This window comes from Dendrobates tinctorius, unplaced genomic scaffold (genome assembly GCF_039654945.1).
Source record: "Dendrobates tinctorius isolate UK_male_01 unplaced genomic scaffold, ASM3965494v1 ptg000231l, whole genome shotgun sequence".
Lineage (NCBI taxonomy): Eukaryota > Metazoa > Chordata > Amphibia > Anura > Dendrobatidae > Dendrobates > Dendrobates tinctorius.
In genome coordinates, this window is record NW_027361898.1 from 14,676,568 (window position 1) to 14,704,259 (window position 27,692).

Consider the following 27,692-nt stretch of genomic DNA (forward strand, 5'->3'; position numbering starts at 1 on the left):
TGTCACAGCTGTGCCATCGAGCCTGTCACATAGCGCTCAGATATTCATTGGGCCTCACACAATCCAAAAGTGTCCAGTGTCCAAAAGTGTGTGCAGAGATTCAAAATCTCCCTTATCCTCTAGTCACTTTGGTCACAGCTGTGCCATCGAGCCTGTCACATAGCGCTCAGATATCAGTGGGCCTCACACAATCCAAAAGTGTCCATCCAGTGTCCAAAAGTGTGTGCAGAGATTCAAAATCTCCCTTATCCTCTAGTCACTTTGGTCACAGCTGTGCCATCGAGCCTGTCACATAGCGCTCAGATATCAGTGGGCCTCACACAATCCAAAACTGTCCAGTGTCCAAAAGTGTGTGCAGAGATTCAAAATCTCCCTTATCCTCTAGTCACTTTGGTCACAGCTGTGCCATCGAGCCTGTCACATAGCGCTCAGATATCAGTGGGCCTCACACAATCCAAAAGTGTCCAGTGTCCAAAAGTGTGTGCAGAGATTCAAAATCTCCCTTATCCTCTAGTCACTTTGGTCACAGCTGTGCCATCGAGCCTGTCACATAGCGCTCAGATATCAGTGGGCCTCACACAATCCAAAACTGTCCAGTGTCCAAAAGTGTGTGCAGAGATTCAAAATCTCCCTTATCCTCTAGTCACTTTGGTCACAGCTGTGCCATCGAGCCTGTCACATAGCGCTCAGATATCAGTGGGCCTCACACAATCCAAAAGTGTCCATCCAGTGTCCAAAAGTGTGTGCAGAGATTCAAAATCTCCCTTATCCTCTAGTCACTTTGGTCACAGCTGTGCCATCGAGCCTGTCACATAGCGCTCAGATATCAGTGGGCCTCACACAATCCAAAAGTGTCCAGGTCCAAAAGTGTGTGCAGAGATTCAAAATCTCCCTTATCCTCTAGTCACTTTGGTCACAGCTGTTCCATCGAGCCTGTCACATAGCGCTCAGATATCAGTGGGCCTCACACAATCCAAAAGTGTCCAGTGTCCAAAAGTGTGTGCAGAGATTCAAAATCTCCCTTATCCTCTAATCACTTTGGTCACAGCTGTGCCATCGAGCCTGTCACATAGCGCTCAGATATCAGTGGGCCTCAAACAATCCAAAAGTGTCCATCCAGTGTCCAAAAGTGTGTGCAGAGATTCAAAATCTCCCTTATCCTCTAGTCACTTTGGTCACAGCTGTGCCATCGAGCCTGTCACATAGCGCTCAGATATCAGTGGGCCTCACACAATCCAAAAGTGTCCATCCAGTGTCCAAAAGTGTGTGCAGAGATTCAAAATCTCCCTTATCCTCTAGTCACTTTGGTCACAGCTGTGCCATCGAGCCTGTCACATAGCGCTCAGATATCAGTGGGCCTCACACAATCCAAAAGTGTCCAGTGTCCAAAAGTGTGTGCAGAGATTCAAAATCTCCCTTATCCTCTAGTCACTTTGGTCACAGCTGTGCCATCGAGCCTGTCACATAGCGCTCAGATATCAGTGGGCCTCACACAATCCAAAAGTGTCCAGTGTCCAAAAGTGTGTGCAGAGATTCAAAATCTCCCTTATCCTCTAGTCATTTTGGTCACAGCTGTGCCATCGAGCCTGTCACATAGCGCTCAGATATCAGTGGGCCTCACACAATCCAAAACTGTCCAGTGTCCAAAAGTGTGTGCAGAGATTCAAAATCTCCCTTATCCTCTAGTCACTTTGGTCACAGCTGTGCCATCGAGCCTGTCACATAGCGCTCAGATATCAGTGGGCCTCACACAATCCAAAAGTGTCCAGTGTCCAAAAGTGTGTGCAGAGATTCAAAATCTCCCTTATCCTCTAGTCACTTTGGTCACAGCTGTGCCATCGAGCCTGTCACATAGCGCTCAGATATCAGTGGGCCTCACACAATCCAAAAGTGTCCAGTGTCCAAAAGTGTGTGCAGAGATTCAAAATCTCCCTTATCCTCTAGTCACTTTGGTCACAGCTGTGCCATCGAGCCTGTCACATAGCGCTCAGATATCAGTGGGCCTCACACAATCCAAAAGTGTCCAGTGTCCACAAGTGTCTGCAGAAATTCAAAATCTCCCCTGTCCTATAGACACCTTGTACCTTGTTTTACATTACTATATAGTTTGTTGGATTTTGTCTACATCTCTACCAAAAATGAGGAAGGCTGGTGGAATTGGGCGGGGGTTGGCAGCTGGTAATGATGGTGTTGGTGGTGGATCTGATGGTAGTGGCAAGAGCAAAATAGGACCGAATGCAGGAGGTGCTGACCCTGCGTCATCGTCTGGCTACATAAGGCCTCGAACGCTTAGTTTTCTAGGAGTTGGCAAACCGCTTTTAAAGCCAGAGCATCAGGAAAAAGTTTTGTCTTACATTGCTGACTCAGCCTCCAGCTCTATTGCCTCCTCTTCTTCAGTTGTAAAAAGTAAAAGCACTGAGTCGTCATTGGAGGCTCATGTTCATGAACCACACCTTTCCTTGTGTCCTTCACCCCAACCAAGATTGAAGGATGACGCAGGCCATACTACTGATTACTCCATGGAACTGTTTTCACATACCATGCCTGGATTATCAAGTGAAATGGTGAATTACCCAGGCCAAGATGAATCTGACATGGAGTGCACTGATGCACAGCCGCTGATGGATGATTCTGCTGGTACATTCACTCAGAGCACTACATTGTCCTCGCAGTGTACAGAGCCAGATTCTGACCCTGATGAGACTCAGGTGCCCCTTCCCGCACACTATACCACCATACACGGTGACACAGAGGAAGGTGCACATGACATAGAAGTGGAGGTGATGGATGACCCAGATTGGCATCCATTGGGGGAAGAGGGTGCTGCTTCCAATAGCTCAGATGAGGAGCATCCACAGCAGACATCGACATCGCAACAGCTGTTATCTGACAGGCCCGGAGCACTCCAAAGACAGGTTCCAAACATCAAAAGAGTTGCTGGACAGCTTGTCCAGAGGGTCAAAAGATCACAGCGTGCTAGGCCGCAAAATGTCTGCCAAAGTAGGAAGAGTGCAGTGTGGCACTTTTTTGACCAAAATCCTCATGATCAGGCCAAGGTTATCTGTAAGAAGTGCGCAAAGACCTTTAGCCGAGGGAAAAATCTGAAAAATTTGAATACCAGTTGCATGCTTAGACATTTAACCAGCATGCACTTGCAAGCGTGGACACAACACCAAACCTCAAGTGCCACATGTGCAACTGATCACAACGAAGGTAGTCAGCAACGCTACATTGTTTCCCCCACTGTAAGCCCACCGGTTAGCACAGCAGCAAATGTTGAGGTGTCGTTGCAAGACCACAGCAGTCAGGGAATCCCACTGTTATATCAACGAAAGACTGATTCTAGGCCATCAGAAAGAACACCAACTCCATCACCATCATCAACCCTCTCTCAGTCCGCCCTGTCCACCGCTACTTCCACCATATGCAGCTCTCAAGTCCAGCTCACCCTCCCAGACACTATGAGTAGGTCAAGAAAGTACTCAGTCTCTCATCCGCGTACACTGGGTTTGAACGCCCACATTGCCAAACTAATCTCGTTTGAGATGATGCCCTTTCGGTTGGTGGAAAGCACAGCTTTCCGCGAACTCATGGCCTATGCAGTATCACGCTATGACCTACCCAGTCGCCACTTCTTCTCTCGCAAAGCCATCCCAGCCCTCCACCATCATGTGAAAGACCGCATTGTCCATGCACTCAAGCAGTCAGTGAGCGGAAAGGTGCACCTCACAACTGATGCATGGTCCAGTCGGCATGGCCAGGGCCGTTACGTGTCCATCACTGCGCACTGGGTTAATGTGGTGGATGCAGGGTCCACAGGGGACAGCGGTGGTGGGACAGTGCTGCCTAGCCCACGGTATAGGAAACAGTTGGCTGTAGGCGTTCGACCCTCCTCCTCCTCCTCCTCCAGAAGCGAAAGCTCATCCACAGAGCGCAGTCGTACGAGCACTCCATCTGCAGCTGCAACTGTTGCACACGATGTGTCCCCCTATCGAGCAGCTAGTGGAAAGCATCAGCAGGCTGTGTTGCAGATGATGTGTTTGGGCGACAGACACACCGCCAAGGTGCTGGCCGAGTACTTGAAGCGACAAACTGAGTCATGGCTGGGCAGTGTACATCTTGAGGCAGGCAAGGTAGTTAGTGATAACGGCCGTAATTTTGTGGCAGCCATAGCCCTTTTAAAACTCAGCCACATACCTTGCTTGGCTCACACCTTGAACCTGGTGGTGCAGTGCTTCCTCAAAAATTATCCGGAGTTAACAGCCCTGCTCCAGAAGGTGCGAAGACTGTGCGCGCACATCCGCCGGTCGCCTGTACACTCCGTTCGTATGCAGAAGCTGCAGCGATTGCTCCACCTTCCCAACCACCGCCTCATTATCGACATTGCAACAAGGTGGAACTCCACCCTGCACATGGTGGAGCGGCTGTGCGAGCAGAGGCAGGCCATAATGCATTTGTGGGAGGATACACGGCCAGGCACTTTGAGAGCAGACATGGAGTTGACAGGTGTGCAGTGGTCGAAGCTGAAAGACCTTTGTAAAGTCCTTCAGTGTTTTGAGGAATGCACACGGCTGGTAAGCGCAGACGACGCCATCCTAAGCATGAGCATCCCACTTGTGCGTCTGCTCATGCAAACTTTGACGCACCTTAAGGAGCAGGCGTCTGCAGCCAATGTTGATGAGGAGGAAGAGGAGGAGGGAATCCTTGATGACATTCAGCCATTGTCTGCTCAGGGACCTCTCCTGGACGAGGTGGAGGAAGAAGAGGAGGAGGAGGATGATGATGGGGATGATTACTTAGGGGAGGAGGATGCATCTCGTGGGGCAAGTGAAAATGTTGGCATGGCAAGGTCTGGTACAGGGTTTGTGCGTGACTGGAGGGATGTGGATTTGCCAGAAAGTGCTCCTCCACCCAGCACTCGCAGTGCATCATTGACACCGGGAACATTGGCCCACATGTCAGATTATGCCTTGCGGATCCTAAAAAGGGACCCCCGCATTGCCCAAATGATGAACGATGACGACTACTGGTTGGCCAGCATCCTGGATCCACGCTATAAAGGCAAATTACAAAACATCATGCCACAGGAGAACCTTGACCTCATATTGGCTAATAAACAAGCAACTCTGGTAAATCGGTTGCTTGAGGCATTCCCAGCACACAGCAGCGGTGATGGTTCTCACACGAGCCGTACGGGCCGGGGGCAGCTTGGCAGAGGTGTTCGTGGTGCACACAGCAGAAGTGGCGTTGGAGACAGGGGTTTCATGACAATGTTGTGGACTGATTTTTCAAATACCGCTCACACAACTGGTAATACTGCATCGATGGAAAGTGACAGGAGACAGCAGTTGTCAACTATGGTTACAAACTACTTTTCCTCCCATATCGATGTTCTCCCACACAGGTCATTCCCCTTTGACTATTGGGCCGCTAAACTGGACACCTGGCCTGAATTGGTCCAATATGCCTTACAGGAGCTCGCTTGCCCAGCTGCAAGTGTGCTATCGGAAAGAGTCTTCAGTGCAGCTGGATCAATCCTGACAGAAAAAAGGACCCGTCTGTCAACCCAAAATGTGGATGATCTAACCTTCATTAAAATGAACCACGCATGGGTTTCCAAGGATTTTGTCCCACCTTCCCCTGATGACACATAGGGTGACAGAAAAATGGCTTGCTTTGGTCCACCTCTTCCTGGTACTTCACCTATTTCGCCTTTTGCATCAGCTGAATGTCCAACATCAACATATGCCACTTTCTAAAACTCCCTAACTGTGCTGCCTCCCCCCCCATGGCCGGGGTCACCACCTAGCGCACGACACCGTGCGAGTGCCGTTGCCCTGGACAGGTGGGTAGGCCGACTCTTGGGCGCGGGCACTGGCACAGGGTCCCTCATAGTGCAATCAAGTGTCTCTGACGGTGGTGGTGCACACCCGCCGTCAGACACACCGCTGTACTATGAGGGGCCCAGTGCCAGTACCGACGCCCACGAGTGGGCCCCCCTTGCTTGGGCAGGGCCCCAGCATTTGCAATCTTTACCTCTCCCTGCTCCTCCGCTGTGTAATCTGGGCCGTCAAATCCATACTGTGCCTGACACCGTCTGAGCCTGCCTCCTGATGTATAGACATATATTTTGAATGTGTACGCTATCCATACATGTTATCTGGGGATACGGTACCCTTTCTAACCTTTGTGCAATCACGTGCAATCCATACTGGGCCTAACACCGTCTGAGCCTGCCTCCTGAGACATATATTTTGAATGTGTACGCTATCCATACATGTTATCTGGGGATACGGTACCCTTTCTAACCTTTGTGCAATCACGTGCAATCCATACTGGGCCTAACACCGTCTGAGCCTGCCTCCTGAGACATATATTTTGAATGTGTACGCTATCCATACATGTTATCTGGGGATACGGTACCCTTTCTAACCTTTGTGCAATCACGTGCAATCCATACTGGGCCTAACACCGTCTGAGCCTGCCTCCTGAGACATATATTTTGAATGTGTACGCTATCCATACATGTTATCCGGGGATACGGTACCCTTTCTAACCTTTGTGCAATCACGTGCAATCCATACTGGGCCTGACACCGTCTGAGCCTGCCTCCTGAGACATATATTTTGAATGTGTACGCTATCCATACATGTTATCTGGGGATACGGTACCCTTTCTAACCTTTGTGCAATCACGTGCAATCCATACTGGGCCTAACACCGTCTGAGCCTGCCTCCTGAGACATATATTTTGAATGTGTACGCTATCCATACATGTTATCTGGGGATACGGTACCCTTTCTAACCTTTGTGCAATCACGTGCAATCCATACTGGGCCTAACACCGTCTGAGCCTGCCTCCTGAGACATATTTTGAATGTGTACGCTATCCATACATGTTATCCGGGGATACGGTACCCTTTCTAACCTTTGTGCAATCACGTGCAATCCATACTGGGCCTGACACCGTCTGAGCCTGCCTCCTGAGACATATATTTTGTATGTGTACGCTATCCATACATGTTATCTGGGGATACGGTACCCTTTCTAACCTTTGTGCAATCACTTGCAATCCATACTGGGCCTAACACCGTCTGAGACTGCCTCCTGAGACATATATTTTGAATGTGTACGCTATCCATACATGTTATCTGGGGATACGGTACCCTTTCTAACCTTTGTGCAATCACGTGCAATCCATACTGGGCCTAACACCGTCTGAGCCTGCCTCCTGAGACATATATTTTGAATGTGTACGCTATCCATACATGTTATCCGGGGATACGGTACCCTTTCTAACCTTTGTGCAATCACGTGCAATCCATACTGGGCCTAACACCGTCTGAGCCTGCCTCCTGAGACATATATTTTGAATGTGTACGCTATCCATACATGTTATCCGGGGATACGGTACCCTTTCTAACCTTTGTGCAATCACGTGCAATCCATACTGGGCCTAACACCGTCTGAGCCTGCCTCCTGAGACATATATTTTGAATGTGTACGCTATCCATACATGTTATCCGGGGATACGGTACCCTTTCTAACCTTTGTGCAATCACGTGCAATCCATACTGGGCCTGACACCGTCTGAGCCTGCCTCCTGAGACATATATTTTGAATGTGTACGCTATCCATACATGTTATCTGGGGATACGTTACCCTTTCTAACCTTTGTGCAATCACGTGCAATCCATACTGGGCCTAACACCATCTGAGCCTGCCTCCTGAGACATATATTTTGAATGTGTACGCTATTCATACATGTTATCTGGGGATACGGTACCCTTTCTAACCTTTGTGCAATCACGTGCAATCCATACTGGGCCTAACACCGTCTGAGCCTGCCTCCTGAGACATATATTTTGAATGTGTACGCTATCCATACATGTTATCCGGGGATACGGTACCCTTTCTAACCTTTGTGCAATCACGTGCAATCCATACTGGGCCTGACACCGTCTGAGCCTGCCTCCTGAGACATATATTTTGAATGTGTACGCTATCCATACATGTTATCTGGGGATACGGTACCCTTTCTAACCTTTGTGCAATCACGTGCAATCCATACTGGGCCTAACACCGTCTGAGCCTGCCTCCTGAGACATATATTTTGAATGTGTACGCTATCCATACATGTTATCCGGGGATACGGTACCCTTTCTAACCTTTGTGCAATCACGTGTAATCCATACTGGGTGTGAGAACGGCTGGCGAGCTGTTAAGCAAGCTACAGCACCTGTGGTTTGCACACGTAAGTTTTTCATTTTTTCAGGAATGACGGTTAGGCCTAATTCCGGAACTGCGGTTGACCTGCACTTACTGGGAAATCATTGTTCGCGGATAATAATTGTAATCAGTGATCCCCATCACTAACGTTGTTCAGCGGGTTATCTGCACCTGTAAGCGACAAACACTGGCCTTTTCAGTGTAGCGCACATGCAGCCACGGACATGTAAGGGCATGACACACCAGTTATTGGCCAATCTCATGTGCCAGAGCCTCACGTGTCCCTCTAGTAAGCCGGACTCGGACCGCGGGGCATGACGGAGTCTCGTTCGTTAACGGAATTAAGCTTGCAATGTGTGCATCTGTTCTGTAGCTGGCATGGTTGAGGTTTCCCAGGTGGAGTCGAATTTAACCGTAGGCTCCACTCCTGGTGGTGCCCTTCTGGACATTCCTTTAAGGTTCAGCTTTGCAACCATACTGCCCACGTAAAACAAACACTTTGCCTTCATGAACGCTGTTTGGAGGGTCATGACTCGTGGGAATAACGCCGCCCAATCAGTTAACCTGCTAGAGAGATCCTTCGTTGCTCCCAAGCATGACATCACACTCCCTAGGAAGAAGGTAATGCCACTGTGGCGACCGTACTCCTGGGGGCGACACAAGTGCACTGATGCCCAGCCACTGCTCGATGAATCTGCTGGTACATTGACCCAGACCACTACATTCCCCTCGCACGCTACACAACCTGAATCTGACCCTGATGAAACTCAGGTTACCCTTCCCATATACAGTTCCATCTTACACGGTGACAAAGAGGAAGCTGCAGATGAAAGTGCAGGTTCGGCCCACCCGCCATCAGACACACCACCGTACTATCAGGGGCCCTGTGCCAGTGCCGTCGCCAACGAGTGGGCCCCCCCTGCTTGCCCAGGATCACAGCACTTGCAAAGTTGAAATACTGTGCAGTGAGATGGAAGATGGGGACAACGAGGAGTCCAGACAAGTACAGGGATTCCCTAGCGAGGAGACTTATTTGATTGTTTTCAATGTTGGGACAGCAATTTTTGGGGAGCACTATACTCTGGAGAATGATAGATGGGGCCCACCATACACTGGAACATTCCAAAGGTGGACATCAGACACTGGAGCAGCATTTGCCGGGCCCATTATACACTAGAGCATTAGAAATGGGGCCCATTATGTTTGGAGCATTATTTGGGCCCATAAGACAGTGGAGCTTCATCCATGGGGACCAACATATACTGTAGCATTATGTGGAGCTCATCATATACTGTTTCAAACATTATATGGGACCAATGATTCTGTATGGAGAAATAGATGGGCCTCGTCATGAGATGTAAAAAGTGAGGTATTTTTCATTGTACTATACCGCTATTTCTCTGCCGTATCGGAGCATGATGAGTTGTGGTATGTGTTAAAGGGGCGCTCTTTCGCCCAGGGCACATGAAAACCTGGAGCCAGCCCTCCCCCCCCCCACAGTCTGTAGCCAAATAACCCCCATTTTTCATTGCTAACTTGTATTATGAAGTTAATTAAGGTTGACAAGCTTAAGTAAGAAGAATTGATGCTTTTGGCATTCAAATGGGCACTGTTGGTGTGTTTCCTGTCCTCCTCTCACTGCCGATTTTTATTCCCCATTGACTTACATTGGGTTTCGTGTTTTGGGACGACCCCGACTTTTCCCTATAATCGGACGATCTTGCTCGACCCGACTTTTGGAAAAGTCGGGTTTCACGAAACGAAACGCGACCCTAAAAATCCAAAAGTCGCTCAACTCTAGTCATGACTAGAGTTGAGCGAAACGGGTCGAAAAAATTCAAAAGTCGCCGACTTTCGCCAAAGTCGGGTTTCATGAAACGAAACCCGACCTTAGCGTGAGGTCGGCCACGAGGTCGGCGACTTTAGCGCCAAAGTCGCGTTTAAAAAGATGCTTTAGCGCCCTTTTTCAGCCAATCAGGAAGAACGGACACTGTGGGCAACGTGATGACATAGGCAGCGGTCATCACCATCTTGGAGAAGGGCATGCAAGTCATTGGCTTGCTTTGTGTGGCGTCACAGGGGGTATAAAAGGGCAGGGATGCCGACTGCCATGTTACTCATGCTGATCTCAGAATAGGGAGAGCTGCTGCAGCTGCTGATTCTGTAGGGAGAGCGTTAGGAAGGCAAAAAGAAAAAAAAACTGCTTCTGCTGGTAGCGCTTTTCACTGTAGTTGCTGTGCAGTGAAAGGTGAAGATTTTTGCTTTTGTGCAGCAGCGCTGGTGGTGATTAGCCTGCCTTTTAAGGCTAGCTGCATTGTTGTGTGCACACTGGTGTTCAAACTGCTTTTTTAAAAGCAATCCAAATTGTATTGTTTTGTCCTGGTGAGGTAGTGAGCATTCATTTTTTCACACACCGTACAGCGGTGTACACTCCTCACACAGTACCGTGTAACGGCTGTTATCATGGCCAAATTGAAGCTATCTATGTGTGTGACTCTGTAAGGAAAAGTCGAGGAGTTTGTCCGTTCTTACAGACCTACACCTTATAGTTTTGTCCGGTTTTCAAACAGTTTAGTATATTTGCTGTTTGATTACATTCAAAACTAGAGAGAGACAGCGTGTATCAGTCCGTATACAAAAACACAGAGCTTGACAATTTTACATACACCGTCTAGTGGTGTACGTGCACGCTCCCCTCTCAGGACCATGTAACGGCTGTTATCACAGCCAAATTGAAGCTATCTACGTGTGTGACTCTGTAAGGAAAAGTCGAGGAGTTTGTCCGTTCTTACAGACCTACACTCTAGGGAGATTCCAATTCTGCCCAATTCTATATACACCTTGCAGTTTGTCATACACTAGGCAATTTCTGCTGGTCACATTGCGGTGTTATAGACACAGGGCCTGACAGAATCCAACTGTGTCCTGAAGTGTAGAGAGATTCCAATTCTCCACAGTCCTCTATCCACCTTTCTTACAACATCCAGAATCTGCCTGTCACATTGCGGTGTAAAATAAACAGGGCCTGACAGAATCCAACTGTGTCCTGAAGTCTACAGAGATTCCAATTCTCCACAGTCCTCTATCCACCTTTCTTACACCATCCATAATCTGCCTGTCACATTGCGGTGTAAAATAAACAGGGCCTGACAGAATCCAACTGTGTCCTGAAGTCTACAGAGATTCCAATTCTCCACCGTCCTCTATCCACCTTTCTTACACCATCCATAATCTGCCTGTCACATTGCGGTGTAAAATAAACAGGGCCTGACGGAATCCAACTGTGTCCTGAAGTCTAGAGAGATTCCAATTCTCCACAGTCCTCTATCCACCTTTCTTGCACCATCCATAATCTGCCTGTCACATTGCAGTGTAAAATAAACAGGGCCTGACAGAATCCAACTGTGTCCTGAAGTCTACAGAGATTCCAATTCTCCACAGTCCTCTATCCACCTTTATTACACCATCCATAATCTGCCTGTCACATTGCGGTGTAAAATAAACAGGGCCTGACAGAATCCAACTGTGTCCTGAAGTCTAGAGAGATTCAAATTCTCCCCACTACTATATACACCTTGTACCTTGTTTTACAGTACCATATAGTTGGTGGTTTTTTGGGTACATTTTCCCCAAAAATGAGGAAGTGTGATGGAAGAGTCCGTGGAAGTGGGCGGGGGTTGGCAGCTGGTAATGATGGTGTTGGTGTTGGTGGTGGATTTGCTGGTAGTGGCAAAACTAAAATAGCACCTAATGCAGGAGGTGTTGAGCCTGCGTTATCATCTTGCTCCACAAGGCCTCGAAGGCTCCCTTTTCTGGGAGTAGGTAAACCACTTTTAAAGCCGGAGCTTCAAGAACAAGTTTTGGCTTACATTGCTGACTCAGCCTCCAGCTCTATCGCCTCCTCTTCTGAAGTTTTAAAGAATAGAAGCACTGAGTCGTCATTGGAGGCTCATGTTCATGAACCACACCTTTCCTTGTGTTCTTCACCCCAACCAAAATTGAAGGATGCGGCAGGCCACACTGCAGATTACTCCATGGAGCTGTTTTCACATACCATGCCTTGGTTATCAAGTCAAATCGTCAATTACACAGGCAAAGATGAATCTGACATGGAGTGCACTGATGCACAGCCACTGATAGATGATTCTGCTGGTACATTCACTCAGAGCACTACATTGTCCTCGCAGTTACTGAGCCAGAATCTGACCCAGATGAAACTCAGGTGCCCCTTCCCGCATACTATACCACCATACACGGTGACACAGAGGAAGGTGCACATGACATTGAAGAGGAGGTGATGGATGACCCAGTTGTTGACCCAGATTGGCATCCATTGGGGGTAGAGGGTGCCGCTGCCAATAGCTCAGAAGATGAGGAGGAGCATCCGCAGCGGGCATTGACATCGCAACAGCTGTTATCTGGCAGGCCCAGAGCAGTCCAAAAACGGGTTACAAAAACCAAAAGAGTTGCAGGACAGCTTGGCCAGACGGTCAAAATAGCACAGCATGCAAGGCCTCAAAATGTCTTCCATAGTAGGAAGAGTGCAGTGTGGCACTTTTTTGAACAAAATCCTAATGATCAGGCAAAGGTTATCTGTAAAAAGTGCGCAAAGACCTTTAGCCGAGGGAAAAATCTGAGAAATTTGAATACCAGTTGCATGCTAAGACATTTAACCACTGATAGGAACTGAAGGAGTTAAATTGAGTTCTGTCTATGTTGCATTCTCTTGTTTAAAACCTTATCTGTTCTTCGAGGAGATGTCTCAGACATCTCCCTTGTGAACCAAGGTCAAATACCTCTGCTTTTTCGCCTAAATGACTTTCTTTGTCGAAAACAAGTTGTAAAATCATTTGTACTGCGCATGTCTGTAAAATGTTTAAATTCTTTACTATAAAAGACGGAAGCCTAACTGATAAGCCAGAGGCGTCTTGAGAGGCATCCCGAGTGGTATTATACAGCCGTGTCTGTGTTATCCTTCTCGACGGAGCAATTGATTAGAGACATATGGTGCTTCACACCTAAGAACATCGGTCCTTCAGATGAAAGAGTAATCTGAGGGATCCCGACACCACCATGCACTTGCAAGCGTGGACGGACTACCAAAACTCACGTACCACATGTGCTACTTCTCCAAAAGAAGGTAGTCAGCAACGCTACATTGTTTCCCCCACTGTAAGTCCACCGGTTAGCACACCACCAGCAGCAAATGTTGAGTTGTCGTCGCAAGGACAAATCAGTCAGGGAATCACACTGTTATTGCAACGAAAGACTGAATCTAGGCCATCAGAAAGAACACCAACTCCATCACCATCATCAACCTTCTCTCAGTCCGCCATGTCCACCGCTAGTTCCACCATATGCAGCTCTCAAGTCCAGCTCACCCTACCAGAGACTATGAGTAGGACAAGAAAGTACTCATCCTCTCATCCGCGTACACTGGGTTTGAATGCCCACATTGCCAAACTAATCTCGTTAGAGATGATGCCCTATCGGTTGGTTAAAAGCGCAGTTTTCCGCGAGCTCATGGCCTACGCAGTACCACGCTATGACCTACCAAGTCGCCACTTCTTTTCTCGCAAAGCCATCCCAGCCCTCCACCTTCATGTGAAAGACCGCATTGTCCATGCACTCAAGCAATCAGTGAGTGGAAAGGTGCACCTCACAACTGATGCATGGTCCAGTAGGCATGGCCATGGCCGTTACGTGTCCATCACTGCGCGCTGGGTTAATGTGGTGGATGCAGGGTCCACAGGGGACAGCTGTGATGGCACAGTGCTGCCTAGCCCACAGTATAGGAAACAGTTGGCTATAGGCGTTCGACCCTCCTCCTCCTCCTGAAATGAAAGCTCGTTCACAGAGCGCAGTCGCACGAGCACTGCATCCGCAGCTGACAGGTCACCACCTAGCGCACGCAACTGTGCGAGTGCCGTTGCCCTGGACAGGTGGGTGGGCCGACTCTTGGGCGCGGGCACTGGCACAGGGTCCCTCCTAGTGCAATCAAGTGTCTCCGACGGTGGGGGTGCACACCCGCTTTCAGACATACCGCCGTACTATGAGAAGCCCAGTGCCAGTACGGACGCCCACGAGTGGGCCCCCCTTGCTTGGGCAGGGCCCCAGCATTTGCAATGTTTTCTTCTCCCGTCTCCTCCACTGTGTAGTCTGGGCTGTCATATCCTTCACTGGGACTGCCACTACAAATTTGGTGAACTGATAGAAGATGATGGTCAAGACGTAGCTATGCCCTGTCCCGCCGGCCGGGATCTAGCTTCAGATGATCAATGATTCATTATTTGGGCCCATAAAACAGTGGAGCTTCATCCATGGGGACCAACATATACTGTAGCATTATGTGGAGCTCATCATATACTGTTTCAAACATTATATGAGACCAATGATTCTGTATGGAGAAATATATGGGCCTCATTTCTCTGTATAGTGCACTATGCGGTGGCCATAATACTGTATGGAGCAATATACTGTCCGTTTTTGGAGCTATTAAAAATGGATATCAGTCATGAGATGTAAAAAGTGAAGTATTTTTCATTGTACTATGCCGCTATTTCTCTGCGGTATCAGAGGATCATGAGTTGTGGTATGTGTTAAAGGGGCGCTCTTTGGCCCAGGGCACATGAAAACCTGGAGCCAGCCCTACCCCCCCACAAATTTAGCCAAATAGCCCCCCAGTTTTCAGTGCGTAACTATTATTATGAAGTAAATTAAGGTTGACAAGCTTCAGTAATAAAATTGATGTTTTTGCCATTCAAATGGGCACTGTAGGTGTGTTTAATGTCCTCCACTCCCTGCCGACTTTGCTTCCCCATTGACTTGCATTGGGTTTCATGTTTCAGTCGGCCTTCGACGTTTCACGATAATCGGCCGATTTCATTCGACCCGACTTTTGCGAACGTCGGGTTTCACGAAACCCGACTCGACCCGATGAAAGGCAAAGTCGCTCATCTCTAGTCACGACTACAGTCCTGTCCTTCCCTTATCCCCATTGGACTGCATAACGAGGAGGACCAGCAGGAGTCACGATAAATGCTGTTTAATCCTCAGACTGCCGCATTAATTCCTACTATTCCTTTAATTCTTGTTCATTGTTTATTAACTCCCTGCAAGGAGATTACTTTCTTCTTTACTGTTAAATTAAATAATATTGCTCTGCAATCCCTGCTTACTGCATCCCATCACCTGCTTACATGTGTATGGTGAGAAAGACCACCATGATTTTTTCCAGTTTTAGACAAAGTATTGATTTCACACTAAAATAATTATTTTAATATTATTTTATGTGTCCATTTTTAGATGATGGAATCATTTAATCACCCTGATGTTAAACAGCTTGATGAAAACACATGCTCATAATGCTTACTGCTTACTGCTAACATTAAGGCTATGTGCACACGTAGCGGAACTCTCGCGGAAGTTACCGCGAGAATCCCGGAATTCCATTCCGCGGGGAAATCACATTTTAAATTCCCGCGATTTTCCCGCGGAAAAACTAGCGATTTGCAAGCGTAATTAGCTTGCAGAATGCTAGCGTTTTGCAAGCGATCTGGAGCATTGCTTTGAGAACTGATTGACAGGTTGGTCACACTCGTCAAACATAGTGTTTGACAAGTGTGACCAACTTTTTACTACTGAGGCTGCCTATGCAGCACCAGTAGTAAAAGATAAAATGTAAAAAATAATAAAAAAATAAAAAATATTGTTATTCTCACCTTCCGGCGTCCACTGCAGCGTTCCCGTCTCTCTCTACGCTCCCGATCCCAGTAATCCTTGCGAGAATGACCGCGAGACGTCGCACTCCCGTGAGATCACGACATCATTGCGGTCATTCTCGCAAAGGATTACTGGGACCGGGAGCGTGGAGAGAGGCGGGAAGGCTGCGTGGGATGCTGGAAGGTGAGAATAACAATATTTTTTATTTTAATTCTATTTTTTACAGGGATATGGTACCCAAAGGCCGGAGGACAGTCTCCTCTCCTCCGGACCGTGGGTACCATACGCAAATGTTCTGCTTACTTCTCGCATGGTGGACACAGCCACATGCGGGAAGTAAGTGGAACAATGCATTCCTATGTGGGCGGAATCGCGATTCCGCTAAATTAATGATCATGCTGCGTTTTTTACCGCGAAGCGATTCCACCGTGGAAAAAAAATGCAGCATTAGCACAGCATTGCGAAATCCCATAGGAATGCATGGGATGCTTATTTTTCACGGCAAAATCACGCGTTTAAAACCGCCGCAAAAACGCAAAAAAAGCGACATGTGAACTCAGCTTAAGACTGTTGTGCTACTTACAGATTCTGAACCTGTCTTTGTGTGGTGAATACCTTGCATGCTGCCTCTGTAAAGTGCTGCAGAGCGGTAGTCATGACTGGCTGTCCCGTCTTGCTCTGGCACTTTACAGGAAAATCGTGCGGGTCCTGGCTGGGTGTTAGTGTTGTGAGGGCCTTGTGCTCGTGCAGGCTGCCGCTAGCCGATAGTATTGGCTGGCCAGGTCCACGAGTTCCACAGATTAATCAAGGAGACTTCCATGCAAACATGAGAACTTTACTGAACTTAAAGGGAACCTGTCACCCCCCCCCCCCAGAGCATTTTTAAGTAAAAGAGCCACCTTCAGCAGCATTAAGGCTGCATTCTGTGAAGGTGGCTTTTATGTTTCTGACCCCTTGTAATGCTGAAATATTGACTTTTATAAATTGCTCCCCATACCTGTAATGTGTCCCATAGGTATGGTGAGTCCCCCTGTATCAGCCGTCTGCCAGTCGTCCATCATGCCCCTGTTGTGTCTCGGCGCCGCCTCCTCCTGTGTAGTATGCCTGCACTGTGACAACTCTAGCTGCAGCTTCCCCCACCCCCTCCTCCTCTTTATTTTTCCTCCCTCAGCACAAGCAGAGCTCCACACAAGCAGGTCACTGGCAGGTCAACTCATCAGCTTAGGCGTGTCACTGTAAAAACCCTTTTATTTCAATAAATTTGCAGTATTGTATATATTATAAAGTCCTCTTGGCTTAATATTTCACTATCCTATCTCTAACTATTTTTCTTTCTATCCATCTATCTAATTATCCATCCATCTATTTATCTATCTATCTATCTATCCATTATCTATCTATCCATCTTTCTATCTATCATTTACCTATCTATTTTTCAGCTATCATCTATCGATGTATCTATCCATCTATCTATCTATTCATCTATCATCTATCCATCTATCTATTTATCATCTATCCATCTATCTATGTCATCTATCTATGAATCTAGCCATCCATCTATTCATCTATCATCTATCTATCTTTTTTCTACCATCTATCATCTATCTATCTATTTATCATCTATCTATCATCCATCTATCTATCTATCTATTTATCTATTATATATCAATTCATCTATTCATCTATCCATCTATCTATCTATCCATCTATCTATCTATTTATCATCTATTTATCTATTATATATCAATTCATCTATTCATCTATCCATCTATCTATTTATCCATCCATCCATCTTTCTATCATCTTTAAATCTATCTATTTTTCTATCATCTATCTATCTATCTATCTATCTATCTATCTATCAATTCATCTGTCCATCCATTTATTTATCCATCTATCATCTCTCCATCTATCCAGGGTTGACAGGTTCCCTTTAATAAGGGTTATGTACAAGAAATGGTGAGTACACACTCTTAAGCATCTTTCATTCAGAGCAAGAAGCTTTTTTACAGACATTGTTTCCTTCCACTATAGACTACTCCAGGATCGGTGAAGCACACTGTTTCTCCCTACTTCATCACAGCCTAGCTTGTTGCCACAGTTCAGCAAGTTTCTTTTCACCCGCTCAGTGGCTCCATGTTCTATCACTGTGGACGTCCTGGATTCACTACTCGGTACCCTCATTGGTCCTACAGTCTCAGATCTCTACACTTCCATACCTTTAGCATTTATCAAGCTCAGGGTTTCTCATGACACATCATCCTATCCAAAGACCACTTTAAGTTGGAAGGTCACTCTGTCTTTTCTGTCAGTTCCTGCGTCATTCTAGCTGTAGTCACTCTTTGGCAGCACTGCACACTCATTGCTTTCCAACTTCTCACTGCCTCGATTCAGGAAGTAATCTAGCCTTCCATGGCACTAGCCCTCCCACTGTGGGCTATTTCCAAACAAAAACTGTATCAAAGCTCTCCCTGTCTTTGCTAGCTACCTGTAGCTGGTTTGGCAGACTACAGCTTCATACTAACAAACTTATAATGCTTATACTATACTATCACATCCAGTACTGTACATTGCTACATACATTACAAACATCTTACACTTCACATGACACAAGATGTACACAAGATGCAAGTCAATATTCAGATTACACATCACATTATACACAGCACTAATGCAATCAAGGGGGGGTGCAGGGCAATATGTCCATCTACTTACACCTCCATTGCCACTAAGTATACTTTCCTGGACATATTGCTGCACAGTCCAGTTACCATGAAAGAGACTGACACCATCTGGATACCGGCACATCATCTTCTCCTCCTGGAATCATGCAATTCATGGAGAATCTGTCAACCATTTTTGTCATATAATCTAAAGACAGCAGGAGAAAAAAAAAAGATTTCAGTGATGTGTCACTTATCAGGCTGTGTGCTGTTGTTTACTTACAATGAAGGTTTCATCACTAGGACATTGTTATTGGCCTGAACACAGTGCACATGATTTCTGGCCTGACCACACCATCTACTCTGATAAGCAGCTGCGGTCTGTCTTTTTTGCCCATTGCAACCAATCGCACTGCAGTTTTCATTTTTCAAGAGCAGAACACAAAATTAAAGCTGTTTTTGATACAGTGGTGGCCAAAAGTATTGACACCGCTGCAATTCTGTCAGATAATACTCAGTTTCTTCCTGAAAATGATTGCAAACACAAATTCTTTGGTATTATTATCTTCATTTAATTTGTCTTAAATGAAAAAACACAAAAAGAATTGTCCTAAAGCCAAATTGGATATAATTCCCCACCAAACATAAAAAACAGGGTGGACAAAAGTATTGGCACTGTTTGAAAAATCATGTGATGCTTCTCTAATTTGTGTAATTAACAGCACCTGTAACTTACCTGTGGCACCTAACAGGTGTTGGCAATAACTAAATCACACTTGCAGCCAGTTGACATGGATTAAAGTTGACTCAACCTCTGTCCTGTGTCCTTGTGTGTACCAAATTGAGCATGGAGAAAAGAAAGAAGACCAAAGAACTGTCTGAGGACTTGAGAAACCAAATTGTGAGGAAGCATGAGCAATCTCAAGGCTACAAGTCCATCTCCAAAGACCTGAATGTCCTTGTGTCTACCGTGCGCAGTGTCATCATGAAGTTTAAAGCCCATGGCACTGTGGCTAATCTCCCGAGATGTGGATGGAAAAGAAAAATTGACAAGAGATTTCAACGCAAGATTGTGCGGATGTTGGATAAAGAACCTCGACTAACATCCTAACAAGTTCAAGCTGCCCTGCAGTCCGAGGGTACAACAGTGTCAACCCGAACCATCCGTCGGCGTCTGAATGAAAAGGGACTGTATGGTAGGAGACCCAGGAAGACCCCACTTCTTAACCCGAGACATAAAAAAGCCAGGCTGGAGTTTGCCAAAACTTACCTGAAAAAGCCTAAAACGTTTTGGAAGAATGTTCTCTGGTCAGAGGAGACAAAAGTAGAGCTTTTTGGGTAAAGGCATCAACATAGTGTTTACAGTAGAAAAGAAGAGGCATTCAAAGAAAAGAACACGGTCCCTACAGTCAAACATGGCAGAGGTTCCCTGATGTTTTAGGGTTGCTTTGCTGCCTCTGGCACTGGACTGCTTGACCGTGTGCATGGCATTATGAAGTCTGAAGACTACTAACAAATTTTGCAGCATAATGTAGGGCCCAGTGTGAGAAAGCTGGGTCTCCCTCAGAGGTCATGGGTCTTCCAGCAGGACAATGACCCAAAACACACTTCAAAAAGCACTAGAAAATGGTTTGAGAGAAAGCACTGGAGACTTCTAAGGTGGCCAGCAATGAGTCCAGACCTGAATCCCATAGAACACCTGTGGAGAGATCTAAAAATGGCAGTTTGGAGAAGGCACCCTTCTAATATCAGGGACCTGAAGCAGTTTGCCAAAGAAGAATGGTCTAAAATTCCAGCAGAGCATTGTAAGAAACTCATTGATGGTTACCGGAAGCGGTTGGTCGCAGTTATTTTGGCTAAAGGTTGTGCAACCAAGTATTAGGCTGAGGGTGCCAATACTTTTGTCTGGCCCATTTTTGGAGTTTTGTGTGAAATGATCAATGTTTTGCTTTTTGCTTCATTCTCTTTTGTGTTTTTTCATTTAAGACAAATTAAATGAAGATAATAATACCAAAGAATTTGTGTTTGCAATCATTTTCAGGAAGAAACTGAGTATTATCTGACAGGATTGTAGGGGTGTCAATACTTTTGGCCACAACTGTAAGTTGCTATGAGCAGCAAAGGCAGTTTTTCTTTTAGACAGTATCTTAAGTCTTCACATATATCTTTAAACGTATGAGAGGACATACAGTACATGGGGACATAAAGGGTGGAGATTACATTTCACATGGGCCTTTGTGCCATTGCTAGAGTATATGAAGATGTGTTCACCCCATAAATAAAATACAAATAAAATAATATATAAATCTGAAATAAAATGCAGTAATGATATAATTTCATTGTAATGCTGCTAGATAATTCAGTTACCAAATAATAAATATTATCGCCCTACTGTTACTGAATAAAGTACACTTTGCCAATAACATTAAACCAACACTACTTCTATACAAGGACAAAAAGATTCTGCCTCTACGTGACCATATGATACAAAGCTCCTGAAATAAAATTACCATCCTATTACTGAAAAATGCTTGCTGTACCAAAACTCAAATGTATCAATAACACCACATACAATAATACTCTCACACCATGACTATATATTACCAGTATACAGTGGTGACTGCAAAATACCACCTCACTGCTCATTAATAAAAACCACTGTCCTAAACCCAATATTGCCCCCATAAAGTGACCATCTAGTTCAAGGTGAACCAGTCATGTAAAATAATGCTGTCACCGCTCTGTGCATGGAGAGTAGTGGCTATAACCACACCCCTGGCACTCACACAAAGCCGGCCCATCATTAGAACCTGCTGTCAGTCAGTGCCAGGGGTGTGATTTTAGCTGCCACTCTCTATGTACAGAGCGGTGTCTGTAACAGTACCGGCACCACCCCACCCCAGTGACTGAAAAAGCAAGCCTGCCATTTAGGAATGAAGTTCATTTATTTCCGACTTAAAAGTTTGGGGTTTGTACTGGATGGTAAGTATCCAGTCCTAAACGGCGAACATGGACTTCTCCCAGAATCCGTTGCAATGTTCGGAGTTCTGGAGGAAGTGAGAGATAGAGAGAGGTTTTTTTTTTCCAGCTCAAAAATTTGGGTCCCTATTGTTTTCTATGGTATTTGAATTCTGATTCAAGTTCGGGTACAATTCTGGTACCAAAACCAAACATTGAAATAAAGTTTGCTTCGAGTACCAGAACCCAAACTTTCATAGGTCCGCTCATCCCTACTTATTACGGTTCAGAAAAATGGCAGTGAGCAGCCACCACTTTGCTGAGTCTGCACAGAAGCAATTGCAAAACATCTCCATTCGGGTGAATGTGGATTTTTGTCAAATTTGAGTTGAACTAAATTTTACTTGAATGTATTCACTCACCTCTGGGAGTAATTCATTTTCTCTTTCTTTTATTCATTCAGTGAAGACTTATATGACTTATTCCAGCAACAACTTGTCTTTGCAAGATGTAAGACAAAGATAATAATGGCAGATCACATTGCTGAAAGATGACTATGTATATTATTTTTAATCATTCCACGCTAAAATAAAAACGTATTTTATTGTTGGACAATGCCTTTAAGACAGTGATTGCATGTGGCAGCTCCAGTAGGGACCACACCTGGTTTACACACAAATTGAACTTGATCCTGCTGTCTTGGGGTCATACTTGATTCCGAGCTTTCATTCACCCCCCCACATCCGATCACGGGTGCGCTCTTGTTATCTGCACCTCAAAAACATTTCTAGAATTCGATCCTTTCTTACTTTTGACTCTGCAAAAACTCTTACTGTTTCTCTTATTCATTCTCGTCTGGACTATTGTAACTCTCTACTAATCGGTCTCCCTCTTACAAAAATCTCCCCCCTCCAATCTGTCTTGAATGCTGCAGCCAGGATCATATTCCTCACCAATCGCTATACCGATGCCTCTACCTTGCGCCAGTCATTACACTGGTTACCCATCCACTCCAGAATTCAGTATAAACTTATTACCCTCACCCACAAAGCACTCCATGGCTCAGCACCACCCTACATCTCCTCCCTAGTCTCAGCCTACCACCCTACCCATGCCCTCCGTTCTGCTAATGACCTGAGGTTAACATCCTCATTAATCAGAACCTCCCACTTCCGTCTCCAAGACTTTTCATGTGCTGTGCTGATTCTTTGGAATGCACTACCCAGGTTAATATGATTAATCCCCAATCTCCACAGTTTTAAGCGTGCCTTAAAAACGCAATTGTTCAGACTGGCCTATCGCCTCAGTGCACTAAACTAAATATTCCTGTGTGGCTCATTTCAAAATTTTTTACCATATCCAGGTTCCTCTCATCATGTTCTCACAAGCTTTTTGCATTTAATAGCCCTCTGTATAATAATAATAATAATAATCTTTATTTATATAGTGACAACATATTCCACAGCGCTTTACAGTTAACAGTTTCAGAACACAAGTCATAAGTAACAACGTTAACAATACAATAATTAAAGCAAAATAAGACAAAATAAGACGACCCTGTTCGTGAGAGCTCACAATCTACAATGAGGTGAGAGAGATACAAAGTACAGGTGTGTATTTACAATGAAGGTCCAGCCATTTTGAGGGAGAAAATGATGGATGGAGATAGTGAATGGGCTACACACGCACACTTACACATAGAATGACTTTGATTAGTGAGCGTGATAGGCCGCTCTGAACAAATGTATTTTGAGGGAGCGCCTAAAACTATGCAAATTGTGGTTAGTCTTAATTTCTTGGAGTAGAGCATTCCAGAGGATAGGAGCAGCACGGGATAAGTCTTGATGTCGGGAGTGGGAGGTATGGATTAGTGCAGAGGTTAGTCGAAAGTCGTTTGCAGAGTGCAGCGATTGGCTAGGCCGATAGACAGAAATGAGGGAAGAAATGTAAGGGGGTGCCGCACTGTGGAGAGCTTTGTCGGTGAGAACAAGTACTTTGAATTGGATCCTATAATGAATGGGCAGCCAGTATAATGACTGACGAAGAGCGGACACATCCGAGTATTGATTAGCCAGATGGACGACCCTGGCTGCTGCATTAAGTATGGACTGGAGAGGGGATAGTCGAGTGACGGGGAGGCCAATTAATAAAGCGTTGCAGTAATCCAGATGGGAGTGGATCAATGCTACAGTGAGGGTTTTTGTTGTTTTTGTTGTTTCCATGGTGAGAAAAGGGCGGATTCTAGAGATGTTCTTTAGGTGTAAGCGGCAAGAGCGGGCAAGAGATTGTATATGGGATGTGAAGGAGAGATTGGTGTCAAACATAACACCCAGACAGCGCACCTGCTGCTGGGGTGTTATTGTGGTACCACCCACGGAGAGCGAAATGTCAGATTTAGGGAGGTTAGTAGACGGCAGGAGCAGAAGAAGTTCAGTTTTGGAGAGGTTGAGTTTCAGATAGAGAGTGGACGTGATATTGGAGACTGCGGACAGACAGTCACTGGCGTTCTGTAGTACAGCGGAGGTAAGGTCGGGGGAAGACATATATAGTTCTGTGTCATCAGCATAAAGATGGTACCGAAAGCCAAATCTGCTGATGGTACGTCCAATTGGGGCCGTGTAGAGAGAGAAAAGAAGGAGGCCAAGGACTGAGCTCAGCGTTTATTTTGTGCTTATTTGCCTGCAGCTCTGTGAGTATAACTGAGCTTGCTTTTGTGCACTGGGTGCCGTCTAACCCTTGTGCACATTACCGCCTTGTGCTCTGCCTCTCTAGCAGCATTTTTTCCTTCCACCGCACGGTGGACCCCGGGTGGCGAAGGCACTTTATTTATTTTTTATTTAGTGTCTTCCGCCACTCCTAACAGGTGGGTTGTGATGACTGGAGGAGATGTGAGGGAATGGGGTCGGTAGTGCATGTAGTCGGACAAGAAGAAGAGAGGAGTCTGGAGACTTCTTCTTCTGTGATGGGATCAAATGTGGAAAGTGAGCCAGGGGAGATGCAGGAAGGGATAGGAGTCACAGCACTTGGTGGTTGGGAGCAGATTTCCTGATGGATATTAACTATTTTTTTTGTAAAGTGGGAGGCCAGGTCATCAGCACAAATGTCTGTGATAGGGGCTTGTGCTTTTGGCCTGAGGAGGGAGTGAAAAGTGTCAAAAAGTTTCTTGGGGTAGTTGGCTAGTGAGGAGATCAGAGTGGTGAAGTAGGTCTGATTGGTTAGGTTAAGGGCAGCGTTATAGGTTCTTAACATATACTTGAAGTGGATGAAGTCTTCTGGTGTGCGGGTTTTTCTCCATAGGCATTCAGCACTTCTAAAGCATCGCTGGAGAAGCTGAGTTTGCGATCTGAGCCAGGGCTGTTTTACTCTGTGCTTGGAGGATTTGAGGGTGAGGGGAGCTACTTGGTCAAGGGTGCTTCTAAGAGTGTCATTGTAGTGATGAACAGCCAGATTAGGACAGGAAAAAGAGGAGATTGGGGACAGTGATGAGTGTAGGGAATCTGAAAGTGTCTGAGGGCTAATGGCTTGTAGATTTCTGACTGTGTGGTAGGTAGGAGTGAGCTGGGGTGGGCGAGGATTTGTGAGCGTGAAGGAGAGAATGTTGTGGTCAGAGAGTAGAAGCGGTGAGTTATTTAGGTGGGAGATTGAACAGAGCCAGCCGAAGACCAGATCAAGGGTGTTACCGTCCTTGTGTGTCTCAGAGGATGAAAGCTGCAAGAGGCCTAGAGAGGTGGTTAGTGATAGAAGCTGGGATGCAGATGTGGAAGCAGGGCTGTTATTGGGGATGTTGAAGTCTCCCAGGATAAGGGTTGAAAGTTCTGAGGACATGAAGTGCGGCAGCCAGGCTGAAAAGTGGTCAAGGAAGTGGGTGGGTGAGCCTGGGGGCCGGTATATGACCGCTACTCTGAGGGAGAGGGGACGGAAGAGCCTGATGGTGTGGACCTCAAAAGAAGGGAATAAGAGTGATGGAACTGGGGGGATGACCTGGAAAGTGCATTGTGGGGACAGGAGTATGCCGACTCCACCACCATGTCTGTTTGTGGGTCTCAGGGAGTGAAAGAATTGTAAACCAATGTAGGAAATGGAAGCAGGAGAGACAGTGTCAGAATCCTGAATCCAGGTTTCAGTGAGGGGCAACAGATTAAGAGAGTTGTTCAAAATGTAGTTGTGTAGGAAAGGAAGCTTGCTACAAGTAGACCGTGGATTCCAGAGGGCACAATTAAAAGATGGAGATGAGGGAGTGCAAGTAATATTAATAAGATTATTATGGTTTCGATACGAGGTAAGGTAGGGGTTGAGGTTGGGGTAAGGTGGACCAGGGTTGGGGGAGATGTCCCCTGAAATCAGTAGGAGTAAGAAGATAAAGAGCAAATAGTTGTTGGAATTGTAAGTAGTTTTTTTTCTGCGATGTGTTTGGGCAAGATGGGCTGAGGTTTCTCAGGAAGGTGAGGAGTGCATGGGAGCTGTGCATGGGAAAGGGAAGTATAGAGGGGCTGATGTGTCTGAGTTGTGATGGAGAGGGGATAGGGTGGTGAATGTGGATGGCAAGGGAACACAGGAGGATAAAAATAAAGCACATGGTTAAAGATGAGAGCAAAGTGTGGGTTACCTGACTCCTGCCCTGACTAACGGCCATGTATAACTGCAGTTTTCCTGATGCTTAGCTTCTGTGATGTATAACTGCCATTTTCCTGATGCTTAGCTTTTGTGATGATTTGCTTATGGGATGTTTGCGTGCTGCACCCCACACTGCGTCTGCACCCCATACTACATGCTTCCCCTTAGGAACAACTACATATATAGGCCACACTACAGGGTCAGGAGAGAGGGAATGTGGGAGCTGGTTGGGTATAATTTGGCAGCTGGGGCCAGCACACCAGGGGATGGTTAGATGATCAAAGGCACTAGACCAGGCTGTGTCAATATGCTATAGCACCTTCCACCTGATAAGATCTAGAGAGGCCCCAGTCACGGATCTAAAGCAGTAAGTATTACATACAGTGCAACAAATGAATTATACCAAAGCTTAAAGGGCCTGTTACACACAGCGATCTCGCTGGCGACATCGCTGCTTTTGTGACACATCAGCGATCTCTCCAGCGAGATCGCTGTGTGTGACATCCAGCAGCGATCGCCCCCCTGCGGGGTATCGCTGATCGTGCTGGATCATCCTGGGCCATCGCTGGTCTCCCGCTGGCCAGCGCGCATCGCTGCGTGTGGCAGCGGGAGCCAGCGATGAGCGACGCTGCACGCTGGTTACCAACGTAAACATCGGGTTTCTAAGGGCTGCGGGGCCCTTAGATACCCAATGTTCACCCCAGATACCAGCGTGCACTGCAGGCAGGGTGCGAGGTGGTGGCAGAGTGGCGCACAGCCCGGAGTAACTCTGCTATCTGCTACTCCAGTCTGTCAGACCGGAGTAGCAGATAGCAGAGCTACGCCGGTCTGTCTGTGCGCCACTCTGCCTCCACCTTCCACCCTGCCTGCAGTGCACGCTGGTATCTGGGGTAAACATCGGGTTTCTAAGGACCCCGCAGCCCTTAGAAACACGATGTTTACATTGGTAACCAGCGTGCTCGCTGGTCCTGATCACTGGAGGGGCTGTCTATGTGACAGCTCACCAGGAATCCGCTAACAATATCCCAGCGATCCCATCCACGTCGGATCGTTGGTGGGATCGCTGGGACATTGTTATGTGTAACGGTACCCTGAGCAAGCACATTAAAATATGCAGCAAAATGGTAAAGCAGCAAAAGTATGGAGTTGTACCATTTGGATATATTGCAGCAGAAAATAGAGGCAGCAGAGGTGGGAAGTTGTACCATTCAGGCTGCTTGCTAGCAGTGTATGGAGTAAATACATGCAGGGTGGCTCAATTGATTACCTGTGTGAAGAGAGAAGATGAATGTTAATTCCATGCCATGTATAACTGCCGTTTTCCTGATGCTTAGCTTCTGTGATGACTAACTTAATTAAGTACCTATGACTAAGGACATGTAATATCTGTCTGAAACGCGTTAGCTAGCCTTGCCTGTCATGGTGGCTTATTAATATGATTTATAATTTAAAACCTTCCTAATAAATGTGAGTTTTATCTTTTTTCACTAATTTTGGTGCTGGAGAC